General features: G+C 41.1%; 1 pseudogene; it reads right to left on the bottom strand.

The window, feature by feature from the left end:
• Nucleotides 1-9,101: 9,101 nt before the first annotated feature.
• Nucleotides 9,102-9,181, bottom strand: LOC127492904 (U4 spliceosomal RNA; annotated as a pseudogene).
• Between the last annotated feature and the right edge of the window lie 6,199 nt (nucleotides 9,182-15,380).

The raw sequence follows: 15,380 nt of genomic DNA, 5'->3' as shown, positions 1-15,380 counted from the left end.
AGATGTGAGTGTTCTGGGCTGGTGTTTCAGAGGTCATCATCACACAAACAGAATATTAAGCTATTACATTAGGTCAGAGCACCTGGGGAGTAGGTACAATTTTCCATAAGGTCAGTATCTGAGCCTTGGTCATCCCAAGGGACAGCCTCCAAATTAGATGGAAAAGGAGCAGCCTATGAAGCAGGAAGAAAAATAATCAAGTGTGCGGTCCTGGAAGCCAGCACAAGTGGTGTTGTAAGGACAGGATTACCTCTGCACAGTGTTGCCTGGAGTAGAGGAGGATGTTGATACTTGTTTGGCAATGTGAATGAACCTAGAGGAAAGCAGAGTTCACATTCTGATTAGAAAGGTTGAGAATGTGAAGACAGTTATCACAGACATCTCCCTTGAGGAATTTTTTTTTTTGACAGGCAGAGTGGACAGTGAAAGAGAGAGACAGAGAGAAAGGTCTTCCTTTGCCGTTGGTTCACCCTCCAATGGGCGCTGCGGCCGGCGCACCGCACTGATCCGATGGCAGGAGCCAGGTACTTATCCTGGTCTCCCATGGGGTGCAAGGTCCAAGGACTTGGGCCATCCTCCACTGCACTCCCTGGCCACAGCAGAGAGCTGGCCTGGAAGAGGGGCAACCGGGACAGAATCCGGCGCCCCGACTGGGACTAGAACCCTGTGTGCCGGCGCCACAAGGTGGAGGATTAGCCTAGTGAGCCACGGCGCCGGCCTCCCTTGAGGAATTTTGCTATAAATGTAAATAGAAAAATAGGCCAGGTGCTAGAAGGAGATGTGGGTCAAGAAGGGTTTGTATGGTGGGAGATATTACAGTATAACTGCATGTAGATTTTTGAAAGACTGCTGATGCAATGAAAAGTGGGGGTACGTTTAGGAGCAATATGTGAGTAGGGGTCAGTTGATAGACTTCAGATAATATTAGGAAGGATTAGCTTTAGATAGAGACAAGAACAATTCATCCATTGTGATAAGAGGGAATGTAGAGGGTATGTGCAAAGATGTCCATAGGCTATTAAACTTGATGTAGGGAGGATATGAAAATGGTCTCTCCGATACCTCTGGTTAGGAAAATGGGAGGTAGTTCTTTTGGCTCGGTGTAAGGATGGAGCCAGTGTGGAAGTCTGGGGAGACAAAAAGCATGAAAGAAGTGCCCAAAGAGTTGGAAAGTCAGAGCAATGTATTATTAGTATTAGCTTTTGAGTAGTATTAGCTTTTGAGGCTCAAGTTTGTATTTGAAAAAGCAGTCAGCATGGCTCTGTGTTTTCCTCTAGCAACATTCGCCTGTGTAGTTCAGATACGCAGTAGGTACAGGGTTGGTTTCAGTACATGGGGATTTTATCAAATACAAAAGAAGCAAAGTAACTGATGATATATGGAAAGAGTGATTAAAATGATGGATCTTGAGATCTAATTTGGTAGGAAAAGAAAGAGGAATTTGAGAAGGTGGTGGTAGGATTAATGAATTGAATATCCCAGTGGGGCCAAAGGAGTTTCAGATTAAGTATGGGAGGGAAGGTGAGCAGGAAAGATTGGGTTTAGAGATTGGGAAATGGTATGCTTGAAATTGAGATTGCAGCTCTCAATCAGTAAAATGATCTAGGGTGTAACCAAGTATGCAGCAAGAAAAAGGAAAGATCAGTTGAAGTGGGGGTGAGGGTAGAGTTGTGGCACAGCAGATTAAGCTGAGGTCTGCAATGCTGGCACCTCATATGTGTACCAGTTTGAGTCTTGCTACTCTACTTCTGATCCTGCACTCTGCTAATATGCTTGGGAAAAGAGCGGAGGTGGGCCCAAAAGCTTGAGCCCCTGCATGCATGTGGGAGACCTGAATGAAGTTCCTGGTTCCTGGCTGCAGCCTTGCCTGACCTTTCTGTTTTGAACGTTTGGGGAGTAAACCAGTCAATGGAAGATCGCTCTCTGTCTCTGTTTCTCTTGTCTCTCTCTCTCTCTCTTTCTCTGCCTTTCAAGTAAATAAAAAGACTTAAAAACAAAGAAGTGTGGGGGGTATCAAGAAATTGCAGGCCATAGTATAAATGGACCAGTTATTTGAACAATTTATCACTAATCAATCACAGGAAAAGTGATAGAAAAGAAGACACAACCCAAAATTCCAATTTTTCAATCCAGGGAATGAGAGGAGGATAATAGATAATTGTGGTAAGAAGTGATGGCAGTTGAAAAATATATTTTTGAAATCAAAACTTTAAAGGGAGCTCTGACAACATGACGTGTGTTTTACTGGAAAATTCAATTTCTCAGGCAGAGACCTAGAATAAGCAGAGTGTTAGGTATTACTGTTGTTGGAACATTGCCAAATAGGTGTGCTAGAGCAAAATGGAGAGGTAATGAAATATGTTTTCAAGGGGGTCATTCTAATTGAGAATGAATGAAATTCAAACCAGGTAAGAAAATAAGGGAAAAATTAGAAGAATGACCAAGAGGCAAAGTTAGGTATTGGCTCTTTTTCAGTGGTTTGGAAGTCTTGATAAATAGAATTAGAGAATTTGGGAACAGTGTGTATGGAGTAAACAAGATCTAAGGTTTGAGCATGGTGTTCAGATAGTGAGGAATGTGAGGCTGATATTTGAAAGTAGAAAAGTAAAGAGATTGGACTAGAATGGAGGAAACAAGGGTTTGGCATGAGAGGGTGAAGAAACTGACACAATACTGTTGATTCCATTAAATGTTTTCACTGGAGTTGGGGTGGAAATCAAGCTATAGAACAGATGATGAAGTCACAACTAACAAAAACATGCTTTAAGTTTCAAAACTTCTGTGCTTTTGGGGCAGGCATTTAGCCTAGCAGTTAAGACACCCGTTAAGATGCCTGCATATCTTATCAGAGATCCTGGAAACTACAAGCCTCTTATCAACTACAGAGTACAGTAAAATGTGTGGTTATAGAAGATGCCATCTGGTGTAATAAGGACAGTTTCCTCATCTGTAGAGTGGATATCCTGGCATTATATATGACTATCATTTAGTAGCTACATGATCTTCTATCTTCAAATATAAAGCAGGGCTAATAGTATCCAAGTACCCCTGTGGTTATGAAAATAAATCAGTGAGATGAGAGAGAGCTAAGGAAAGTACTGCTTGGCATACTGAGTGCTCTTTTACTAAAAACGTATTTATTTATTGAAAAAGCAGAGAGACAGAGACAAAGGCTAAAAGAGAGAGAGAGAGAAAGAAAGAGGGAGCACTCCCATCCTCTGGCTTACTCCCCAGGTGTCTGCAACAGCCAGAGCTGGATCAGGCTGAAGCGGAGAGCTTGGAATTTAGTCTGTTTTACGTGGGTGATAGGCTAAGTAATGCGTTAGCAGGAAAATGGAATAGGGACCAGAGCTGGAACTTGAACCTAGGCATTCTTGCATAGGTTGCAGGAGTCATATTCAGTGTTTTAATAATTATTATTTCCTTAACTTTATCAATTGCTATTCATATTTGGACCTAGAATGCTTGTTAAACCAGAGAGGAAAAATCCATAACAGTGGACAAGGATGGACCAGGAGAGATATGGGGCGTTGGGGAAATTTTTCAGTACTTCTAAAACCACATTAAGGCTGAAAATTCATATTTATAATTTGGCATTAGTTTGTAGGTTAGAATATATTGTTATTATTATGCCACAGGAAAAAGAAATATTGATTAAAAATAGATTCTGATCCCTTCCAAATCAATGTGACCTCTCCTTAACAGATCTAAATCAATCAAGCCTTTGCTATATTCAGTTCTTCAGGAGTGACTCTATTCATAGAGGTAATTTAGGATTATATGACCTTTTTAGCCATAACAGCCAAAGAAATTCCATTGGAATATGGAAAGGTTATAAGGCAAGAAATGGAAGAATGAGAGTTTTAGCAAATTAAAACTCCATGTAACTGAGTTGTTCTCTTGTCTAGGCTTGTACTCAAATCTCCTGGATGATATAGATTTGAGGTCATTCCTATGGCAGTGATATTAAACTTCATGGCACTTAAGAAATCTCTAGGGAACTCTGTAAAAAAAAAACCACAACTTTTATTTCCGAGACTTTTAAATCACCAGATGTTAGGTAAGGACCAGATCTCTTTCATTTCTGCACATCTCTTAAGGTGATTTTGATCAGAGGATCCATAGTTGGCACTTTTAGAAACACTAATAATTATAATATTATCATGTGAAAAATACAGTTTTTAAAAACTGAATCTCAATGCTCAATTGGACTTACCCCTAATGATAGAGTTAGAAACGTGCCAGGGGATTCCAATTCAATCCCATCAAGGTGGCATGTACCAATGCCATCTCACTAGTCCAAGTGATCAATTTCAGTTCATAATTGATCATAATGATAGGATTAAGAGTCAAAGGGATCACATAAACAAGACTAGTGTCTGTTAATACTAACTGGTAGAATTAAAAAGGAGAGAACAATCCAACATGGGAAGCAGGATACACAGCAGACTCGTAGAATGGCAGATGTCCTAAACAGTACTCTGACTCAGAATCAGCCCTTAAAGCATTTGGATCTGGCTGAAGAGCCCATGAGAATATTTTAGGCATGGAAAGCCAAGACACTGTGGCAAAAAACAAACAAACAAACAAACAAACACAAACCTAAATGAAAGATCTCTGTGAGTGAGATCCCAGCAGAAAGAATGGGTCATCAAAGCAGGAGGTACCTTTCTCTGAAGGGAGGACAGAACTTGTGCTTTGACTATGGCCTTGTCTAAATAAGATCGGAGTTGGCGAACTCAAGAGGCTTCCATAGCCTTGGCAGCTCATGACAAGAGCCTAGGATGATTACTGATGTCAATTGTTAGCCAGTGCTGTGGCTCAATAGGCTAATCCTCCGCCTGCGGCGCCTGCACCCCAGGTTCAGGTCCTGGTCGGGGCGCCGAATTCTGTCCCAGTTGCTCCTCTTCCTGTCCAGCTCTCTGCTGTGGCCCGGGAGTGCGGTGGAGGATGGTCCAAGTCCTTGGGCCCTGCACCTGCATGGGAGACCAGGAGGAAGTTCCTGGGTCCTGGCTTCAGATCAGCGTGGTGTGCTGGCCGCAGCGGCCATCAGGAGATGAACCAATGGAAAAGGAAGATCTTTCTCTCTGTCCTTTCTCTCACTGTCTAACTCTGCCTGTCCAAAAAAAAAAAAAAAAAAAAAAAAAAAAAAAGTGTCAAGGGTTAAATCAAAAATAGGAGTCACTGTGCTCTTACTCCCCATGTAGGATCTCTGTCCTTAATATGTTGTACTATGTGAATTAATATTATAACTAGTACTTGAACAGTACTTTATACTTTGTGTGTCTATGTGGGTGCAAACTGTTGAAATCTTTACTTAGTATATACTAAATTGATCTTCTGTATACAAAGATAATTGAAAATGAATTTTGGGCCAGTGCTGTGGCTCACTTGGCTAATCCTCCGCCTGCGGCGCTGGCACCCTGGATTCTAGTCCTGGTTGGGGCGCCAGTTCTGTCCCGGTTGCTCCTCTTCCGGTCTAGCTCTCTGCTGTGGCCTGGGAGGGCAGTGGAGGATGGCCCAAGTGCTTGGTTCCCTGCACCCGCATGGGAGACTGGGAGGAAGTATCCGGCTCCTGGCTTTGTATTGGCACAGCACCGACGGTGAAGGCCATTAGGGGCATGAACCAATGGAAGGAAGACCTTTCTCTCTGTCTCTCTCTCACTGTCTATACCTCTCTCTCTGTTTCTCTCACTGTCTAACTCTGCCTGTCAAAAAAAATAAATAAATAAAAAAGAAAGAAAATGAATCTTGATGGAGAATGGGATGGGAGAGGGAGTGGGAGATGGGATGGTTGCGGGTAGGAGTGAGGTTATGGGGGGGAAGCTGCTCTAATCCAAAAGTTAAATAAAAGTAAAAATAAAAAGTCAGTTTCAATTTTCTCCCATTTTCCTTTATTCTTGACTTGCTGTACTTAATATGTGATAAAAATGGAAGAAGAAGATTTAACATATCTTAGAGGGAAAATTATATATGTAAAATATCATCATCTTAAGAAGAATCAGCATGTTATTTTTAATTGATCTTTAGCCAAAGATGTTAGCTATATTTTTAACTCTTATTTCCCCTCCAGATTCTTGAATCATAATTGTCCATTTTCTTTGTAATACAATGATCAGTAAAGAAAATTAAATGTCTCCTGCTATAGCTGTACTTTCCAAAAAATTCAATTTTGCTTATCTAACTTCTTCTCTTTAATTTTTTTATTTTTATTTTTTGACAGGAAGAGTGGACAGTAAAAGAGAGAGACAGAGAGAAAGGTCTTCCTTTTGCCGTTGGTTCACCCTCCAAAGGCCGCCGCGGCTGGCTGCGACCAGCGCACCATGCTGATCCAAAGGCAGGAGCCGGGTGCTTCTCCTGGTCTCCCATGGGGTGCAGGGCCCAAGCACTTGGGCCATCCTCCACTGCACTCCCTGGCCACAGCAGAGAGCTGGCCTGGAAGAGGGGCAACTGGGACAGAATCCGGCGCCCCGACTGGGACTAGAACCCAATATGCCGGCGCCGCAATGCGGAGGATTAGCCTAGTGAGCCGCGGCGCCGGCCAACTTCTTCTCTTTAATTTCAAATCTTTTAGGAGCACAGAGTCAAGAATTAAATTTATAAGACTAGAAAATCTATCAAATGCCACCTAATATGTTCCTTGCCATCTAAATCTATTGAAAGTATATTTCCAAGGGATTCAGAGGTATCTGCATCTACGCTATGGTATGAAACCACATGCACCCATGTTTTCCCAATTCCACGTCTTAGACTATAAAGGTCATTTATCTCACAATGGATATTAATTTGTAGGTGATTTTTAGGCAAGAAAAAGGTACTGGTATTCTAACTAATATCTGGCGACTTTGATACACTTGGCACTTACTGTCCTTATGAACCATGAAGGACTCTTTGGGAGAAAGAAGTAACAGCAGGTGTTTAGTTCTTTAAGTAGAAAAACTGAGACCCAAAGTGTGGATTAGAAGCTGCACCAGAAATATTCTCTTTACTTGGAGAATGTTCTCTTAACTGCCTTGGGGATGTTCTACAGCCCACTCTTCCACAAAATGAAACCAATGTGAGTAAAAAAGGTGTTCAAATGACAAAAGTTAATGATATTCAGGTATAATAGTCACTTTTCATATTAATAAACAATATTTTGAATTGTATTGCTTAACCTTCTATTTTTCCACATTACCTTTTTGGAAAAGTGTTAGCAAGAATGGTGGACACAGCAGGGCAAGCATGGTGACAAGAAGGGCCAAGGACCCAGTTAACTTCAACCTGAAGAAACAACTACAGAATATGGAATTAGAGCAGTTTTATATTACAATATAATTGGCATTCACTCTCCCTGCCAAGCCTGTGTGGCTCGAATGGGGTGACTTTTATGTGGTATGTGTTTAATGAGAGCTTCTAACCTTTCCAATTCAATTCAGTATATTAATGAGATAAGAGCCATTTGATTTGGATTTTTCCAGTTCTGTGATAAGAATCAGGGGAGTTTTCAGTGTATCTGTGAGAGGTGGAAAGAATTCATACTAGAGGTGGTAAAAGGCCATCACTTCCTTAGGGAGCACAATGAGATCTTGAGTCATGGCTTGTAGCATCTCATAGAAATGGCTTCTATTGTGGTGGGGAATGTCTTTCACTGGACCTCTCCAGACATTTAGATGTTGGATAGAGTGGGTAATGGGGTTTCTGGTTGATGTGAGAATTGGATTGTCACTGGGTGCATGGGTCTGGGCAGGCAACCTCATGACTGGATTTTGCATGAGTCAAACAAATACCAAAGCATTGTGTCTTAGTGGTCCTATTTCCTGTGAGCTATTTGACTTGGTGGCCAAATGGTGTCAAGAATAGCCAATTTCATTCTCTTTGTTGATGGCCTCAAGAAGTTGGAGAAAATGTTGCACTGACAGAAATTGTCCCAAGACTTTATTTAATGTTGTTTGTGTTTTACTATAAATATTTATTATTCTGGTGAAAAGAATTTTCCTTGTGTGCCATATTGCATCTTCTGGGAAGAAAATATTGAGACAAGAGGGCATTTATCATTCTGGAGTTTATTGGCTCTTACTGTTTATTTATTCTTAAAGGGAAAACAATCCTCACACCAGGAAGTAATGAAATGACAGAGCCAAACCCACAGATTGATGGTGGAGAAAACTTGAGGTGACAAAGACACAGGCTGTTTTTGTACTGCAGTTTTTCAGAAAATGATTTTGTTCTCACCTTGACGGTACTGATGCTCTGATGTCTGCTTGATCTAGTTCTTGGCTACCCCGGGCAGGCTGTGAGACCCTCAGCTTTGAGGGGAGTCTCCTCAACTTTGAGCTTCAGCTTCTATATCGGTAAAATGATTGGTCAGAGATCTGAACCTAAATGAAGTCATCTATGATGACTGCTGTTACTATCTGTAAAAAAAATGTGAGGCTTTTTGGGGGTATGTGATGTTGACCAAGTCAAAGTCCCACAAAACACAGAAATCCTTAAACTCTGTAACTTCCGCGTTTCATGTTGCTGTGTTTGTGCAGAAGAGGGAGTGTTTAGTGTTAGGGCAGACATTTCTTTCCTCGAAGGGAAGCAAAGGGCAGTGCTAATGACTGGGAGGTCTGGTTCTCACTGTCATGAACCTTGGGAATGTAAAGTCGCATTCTGCTCTTGCATGAGTGTGAAGGGCACATAAATTACATCCATGTGTCCTTCAACTCTAGGATCCTGTCTCCCACTGCCCCTCTGTCCCGCCTCACTCCTTTTTATCCTCCCTATCCCTGTTTCTCTTTGTGTGGAAGTTTTTGTATTTTTGCAGTTTTAGCTTTATTCCGCTGTATCAGATTGTCACAAACTGGGTAATTGAAATGAGCAGAAACTTATCTGACTCTTGGTTGGGAAGTCCAGGAGCATGGTCCTGGAATCTAGTCAGAGTCTTCATGCTGTATCATAACATGGTGGAAGGGATCACATGGGCAAGACAGATCAAGAGGAGGCCAACCTCATGCTTACAGCAAACTCATTCTCATAACAACATCCATTCATGAGGGCTCCAGCAAGCAGACATGTAGCCTCCTTCCTTTCTGTCTGTATCCTTGCTTTCACCTGGACAACTACCTGTTTGGCTCTCAGAATATTGGTCTTCAATTAGCAATAATCGCACCTCGGATAAACCTCACTGGCTACGATACTGCCACTGTGCAAAGCTAGAATATTGGTCTGCAAAGAAGTTTTGATAGATGGAACAGCTTCTCTGTGGACCTCACATAACCTCTTCATCTAATAGACAAGGAAATTTCCTTATTGAAAGAAATTGTGGTAAACAATCAATAGGATAACAAAAGAAGTATATTGCTCAATTAGAGTTGGAATTCTAGATCAATTAAGCACACTGGTTCCCTTGTGTTCTGGGATAGGCACACAGTATTTAAAGGTCATTGGAGACCTACAGTGGCTTAGAGGACAGCAGGCAGGATGTAAAGAGGCTGAAAACCAAGTCTCAGGAAGACCAGTTGAAGGGGAAGATGGTGTTTGAAGTGAGAAAGAGAAAACCAAATAGGAGATACGATGGCGACTTTTATAGCCATTGAGCAGATATGTAGAAGGAAGGTGGCATCTTGAGTTTCCGTGAGGGTAGAACCAGGTTGTGGGACGGAAACCTTGAGTAGCAAATCTGGTTTTCGTGATCAGCAGGGATGTCTACAGTTAGAGCTGTTTCACAGTGATGAGGTATTGCATTGTGTCCTACGTGGCTCTGTGCAGCCTGCGTAGGAACAAGCGTTCCAGCAGAAGAGAGAACGAGGGGTTTCTTCGGAGGTTGTAGTTGATGACAGCTGAGGCCTTTGTGCTCTAATATTCCAAGAGATCCAGGATTGGGAAACCCTGTTTTGCTTAGTTCAAAGCTCAGTTTGCACTTTAGAAAATGTTAAGTCCAACTAGCTTTAAAAGGCAGTGACTTTCAAGGTTCATTTCTGGTGTATAATCCAAATAGCCTGTTACAAGATACTTCTATTGCAGAAAAAACTCAATCCACCAAATGAAACCAGTACAACACATGAAGAGGCTCTTATGAAACTACAATTTGATGGCTCAAGTGAATTAAGAGACTATAAATTCAGTTGTTTTTTTAAAAAATACTTCTCAGTATTGCATATTGATAATCAGGACACCATATATAAAATTTAACATTTTATTTATGTTTTTTAATTTGACAGATAGAGTTAGACAGTGAGAGAGAGACCGAGAGAATGTTCTTCCTTCCGTTGGTTCAGCCCCCAAATGGCCGCTACGGCTGGAGCTATGCTGATCCGAACCCAGGAGCCAGGTGCTTCCTCCTGGTCTCCCATGCGGACGCAGGGCCCAAGCAGTTGGGCCCTTCTCCACTGCCTTCTTGACCACAGCTGAGAGCTGGACTGGGAGAGGAGCAACCAGGACTATAACCTGGCGCCCATATGGGATGCTGGCACCGCAGGTGAACGATTAACCAAATGAGCCACGGCGCCGGCCCTAAAATTTAACATTTTATTCATTGGCTCAGTGTTTAAAATTTGGGCTAAATTTGTGATATCAAAAGTTTTGAATACTAAAACAAAATGTCAGGTAGATTGCATTTTCCACATTCCTTTTAATTATCTCTAAAATCCCTTCAAAGTACCAACCACACACTGGTAGTCCATTTCTCCTTAATAGCCTTTTGGGTTTATGAAATTCCTGTGAAAGTGACCTTTTCTCTTCTATTTCACTGTAATTTCTCAGTTGGACATGAAGGAAAAAAATTTAAGGGACATTCCACTTTAACAGAAACAGCAATATCTTCTGTTTTGGAATTTCAATAGGAAGCTGTGAGTAGCTTCACTGCTTTCATATTGAGTGGAACCCACTTGAGTTACTTCAGATGTCTTCATGCAGCACTAAGAAAAAAGTCCCTGCTTCTTTCTTATCCCTATCTGTAACATGCTGCAACAAAATCAACGTGATAAATTTGTTTCTCCAGAAACAACTGTGATTTCATTTTCCTTTCTCTTTAATTTGAAAGTTTTTTTTTGAGTCAGGGAAAATAGTATTTAAAATTTGTAAAAGGGAGCGGGAGATGAGAGGGTTACGGGTGGTAGGGAAATTATGGGGGGGGGGAGCCACTGTAATCCAAAAGCTGTACTTTGGAAATTTATATTTATTAAATAAAAGTTAAAAAAAGAAAAAAATTTGTAATGAGACAGTACGATGGGGAAAGGTTGCTTAACAGGTACCACATTACAATTGGATAGGAGAAATAAATTTGTGTTCAACTATACTATAGAGAAAAAAATAATGTGTATTTCAAAACAGCTATAAGGAATGATTTTTGAATGTTTTTGCTGCAAAGAACTGATGTTTGAGAAAATAGATATGTTTATCCTGATCTGAGCATCTCATACAAAACAATGTGTGCATGTATTGAAATATCACACTATATCTCATAAATATGCACAATTTTTATGTGTCAAGAGAACAAAAGAAACAAAAATATGTAAAGTCTTCCACTAAGTCCTATGTGTACTTTAATACCTAAAAAATTCATTAATTTTAAAGCTTATCTTTATTTGGTATTAGGAAAGGCTTCTACCCATGCTTTTTCTTTTGAAGACATCTTAAATTAGGAAATACCCTAATTTGATGTCTGCCCAATCCAACTGCCACTCTTAGCTAATTTTAGTCTTTGCTAAAGTTTAAGGGAAACAACTTGGGGAATTCCATATGATACAGTATCATAGCCCTGTTTGTTTGGTTACATTGGCTAGCCCCATTGAGTTTCTGTTTCTTGCTGTCATGAAGATACCATGAATCTAAAAAAAAATCTGAGTAACCTCTTAAAGTGAAGGTGAATATTGTTGAAGACAAGATATGAAATTTAGTCTAATAGCTTGCTGCTTAAAAACTGACTGCATTAGACTGTGACAGGGTGAGGAATCTTTTTTCTGCCAAGGGCCATTGTGTTATTTCTAACATCATTTGTGGGACATACCAAATTATCAATTTAAAAATTAGCTATTGATTTATTGAATATTGAGTCCTGCCTGTACGTTGCCATGGCAGGGTCAGACCAAATGATTTTGTGGACCTTATATGACCCGTAGATTGGATGTTCCCCACCCTGGTTATAGCTGTTCCTTTTTGTCCCCCTTACACTTGATATTTTGTAGACCTGAAAGTCACATATGATGCTTTTCAGATGCTGTGATATTATTAGTTGCTTGAACTCTGGTTCTTTTGGTGGCCAGTGAATGAAGTTAGGAAAAAGGCTCTGCCATCCCTGCCTTTCAGTGTAAGATGAGACTCGGGAGCCTTCAGGCAGTGCTCAGTCCCCCACTGGCCACCACTGCATTGCAGGGTCTTACCTAGAGCAGGCAGAGCTGATGTCCGGAGTCCAACAAGAGGATGTTCTGTGCAAAGGGGTGACTCATACTGAGTTCCCTTCCAAGACCACAAATTTTTTATGCTTGAAGTGTGTGAGGTACATCACAATTTCTGTTTTGCTTCTTTCTTCATATTAAATATCTCACAAACCATGTAACACTCTTATAATTCAGATTCCACATTTGCTGCTGCAAAGAACTATTTCCTATTCTCTGATGTCTAAAATTACCCAATGTTCTTAGTTACATCCATAACTAGAAGACTCACTAGATATTAAAAGAAATACCTTGTTTGCTTAAATTGATTAATTTCATGCATGAGGGATTGTCAGTTAAAATCACCAATGTATACACTTAAAACCATCACTTTAAAATTTTTATTTATTTTATTTGAAGAGCAGAGAGACAAACAGAAATCTATCTCCCATTCCCATTTCACTGCCCGAGATGTTCACAACAGACAAGGCTGGGCCAGATCAAAGCTGAGAACTAGGAATGCATGTTGGGTGGCAAGAACACCACTACTGGAGCATTACCTATTGCCTCTCAGTGTGCACATCAGTAGGAAGCTGGATTGGAAGCAGAGTTGGGACATAAACAGAGACACTGATAAGAGATGCACATGTCCCAAGTGACATAATAATTGCTGTGCCAACACCAACCCCAAAAACGTCACTTGAGCTTACAAGTCTAATAGGTAAGATGAAGGAGAGATGAGACAATAGATATCAGGGAGGCCGGAGTCAAAACCTCTTGCTTATAATGAATAGGAGAAGACTCTGAATTTGAAAGAAGACTTTCTCCTCTGGCCCCGCCATGCTGCTCAGTCTAACTCTTGGACTCTTTTTTTAAATTTTTTTTTAAATTTTTTGACAGGCAGAGTGGACAGTGAGAGACAGAGAGACAGAGAGAAAGGTCTTCCTTTTGCCATTGGTTCACCCTCCAATGGCCGGTACGGCTGGTGTGCTGTGGCTGACGCACTGCGCTGATCCGATGGCAGGAGCTAGGTGCTTCTCCTGGTCTCCCATGGGGTGCAGGGTCCAAGCACTTGGGCCATCCTCCACTGCACTCCCTGGCCACAGCAGAGAGCTGGCCTGGAAGAGGGGCAACTGGGACAGAATCCGGTGCCCCGACTGGGACTAGAACCCAGTGTGCCGGCACCGCAAGGCGGAGGATTAGCCTAGTGAGCCACGGCGCCGGCCTCTCTTGAACTCTTTACTCAGCCTTCTGACTGCCTGCTGTCTCAGCTCCCACAAATAAAACCTCAGCCCAGAAGGAAAATTAGAAATACTGTCTAAATGTTTTATTATTCAGATGAGAAAATCAAGGAAATCAAGAACATATAACTGAACAGCAAAAGACAGAGATTAGGATCTTCTGACTTGCTTCAAATGTGACCCGTATTTTCTAGGAACTATGAATCACCACCCATGTGACTATGATCCAATTAGTCTCATGCTTCTCTTTTTATTATTACAGGCAGGTAAAAATAGTGGTGTGGTTTGAACACTTCTCCATCGCCCTGGAGGTCAGCTAGCTATTATTGTCCTCCCTTTGTCAATGATGCTATGGATGTATATTAACTATTATACAGGACCTCCATTTTCATGTAATTATGGATGGTATGGTGATACTTAAGGGAAAGATGTAATGTAAATACATATAATTAAATCAGGGTGATGTGAAGGAAGCAGAAGGAGAGTAGAGGGAGGTAAGAATATACCCTGAAACTTGGCAGAGTTGTAAGGACAGAAGTGAGCTGTGCAGGATGTCCTGGGCTTGGGGATGTTGTATCAAATCCTCAAATTAGAAGTCAGGAAATCTAGATTTACCAAGAATTGGTTCACTTTCCTAAATTTTGGTGAATTTTTCTATATGGTTGCACTAGATAATTTTAGCTGTCACCTGTGGCTTTTATGAAAAGTGGGAGTTGTCTTGGAAAGAACTCGTTTTTGAAGTGACCTCTGCTGTCTGGAGCTGTGGCAAATATGATGTCATGCATGTCAATTCCAGTTTCACAGATTGTTCACCCCACCAGCTAAAAGACTGCATGATGAATTTTGAACCTTCTTTGTAGGTCTCACCAGAATGTAGCAATCTCAGGCCCTAGAGCTGGGAGTGTCCTTCTGGCTATGGATGAGAAACTCTGGGGATCCCCACAGAAAGAATAAAATATTCCTCATTCCACATAGTAGACTCATAGAATGACAAATGCCCTAACCAGCACTCTGGCCTCAGAATCAGCCCTTAAGGCATTCGGAGCTGGCTAAAAAGCCCATGAGAGTATTTCAGGCATGAAAAGCCAAGATACTGAGGCAAAAAATGACCTACATGAAAGATCTCTGTGAGTGACATCCCAGTGGAAAGAACAGGCCATCAAAGAAGGAGGTAACCTTCTCTGATGGGAGGAGAGAACTTCCATTTTGATTATGGCCTTGTCTAAATATTGATGGAGTTTGTGGACTCAAGAGGCTTCCATAGCCTTGGTAGCTCATGACAAGAGCCTCGGATGATTACTGATGTCATAAATAAGAGTGTCAATTGTTTAATCAAAAATAGGAGTCACTGTGCATTTACTCCCCTGTAGAACCTCTGTCCTTAATGTGCTGTACTATGAGAATTAATGTAAAAGTGGTCTTCAAACAGTACTTAAACTTTGTGTGTCTATGTGGGTGCAAACTGTTGAAATCTTTACTTAGTATAGAGTTGATCTTCTGTATATAAAGATAATTAAAGATGAATCTTAGTGAAGAATGGAATGGGAGAAGGGAGTAGGAGGTGGGAAGGTTTGGAGGTGGGAGGGAAGGTATGGGGAGGAAGAACCACTATAATCCAAAAGTTGTACTTATGAAATTTGTATTTGTTAAATAAAAGCTTTCTATAAAAATATTCCTTATTAAATCTAACCTAATCTACCTATACTAGCGTTTCAAAGATAACATTGTAAGGATCGGCCAGGGGTAGGCTGCCTTTCTGTTTTCCTTTGGTTGGCATTGTGGAGGACCATATCCAGAG

This window comes from Oryctolagus cuniculus, chromosome 14 (assembly GCF_964237555.1).
Source record: "Oryctolagus cuniculus chromosome 14, mOryCun1.1, whole genome shotgun sequence".
NCBI lineage: Eukaryota > Metazoa > Chordata > Mammalia > Lagomorpha > Leporidae > Oryctolagus > Oryctolagus cuniculus.
The sequence above is the reverse complement of the archived record's forward strand: the minus strand, read 5'-3'. Positions and strand labels throughout refer to the sequence as shown.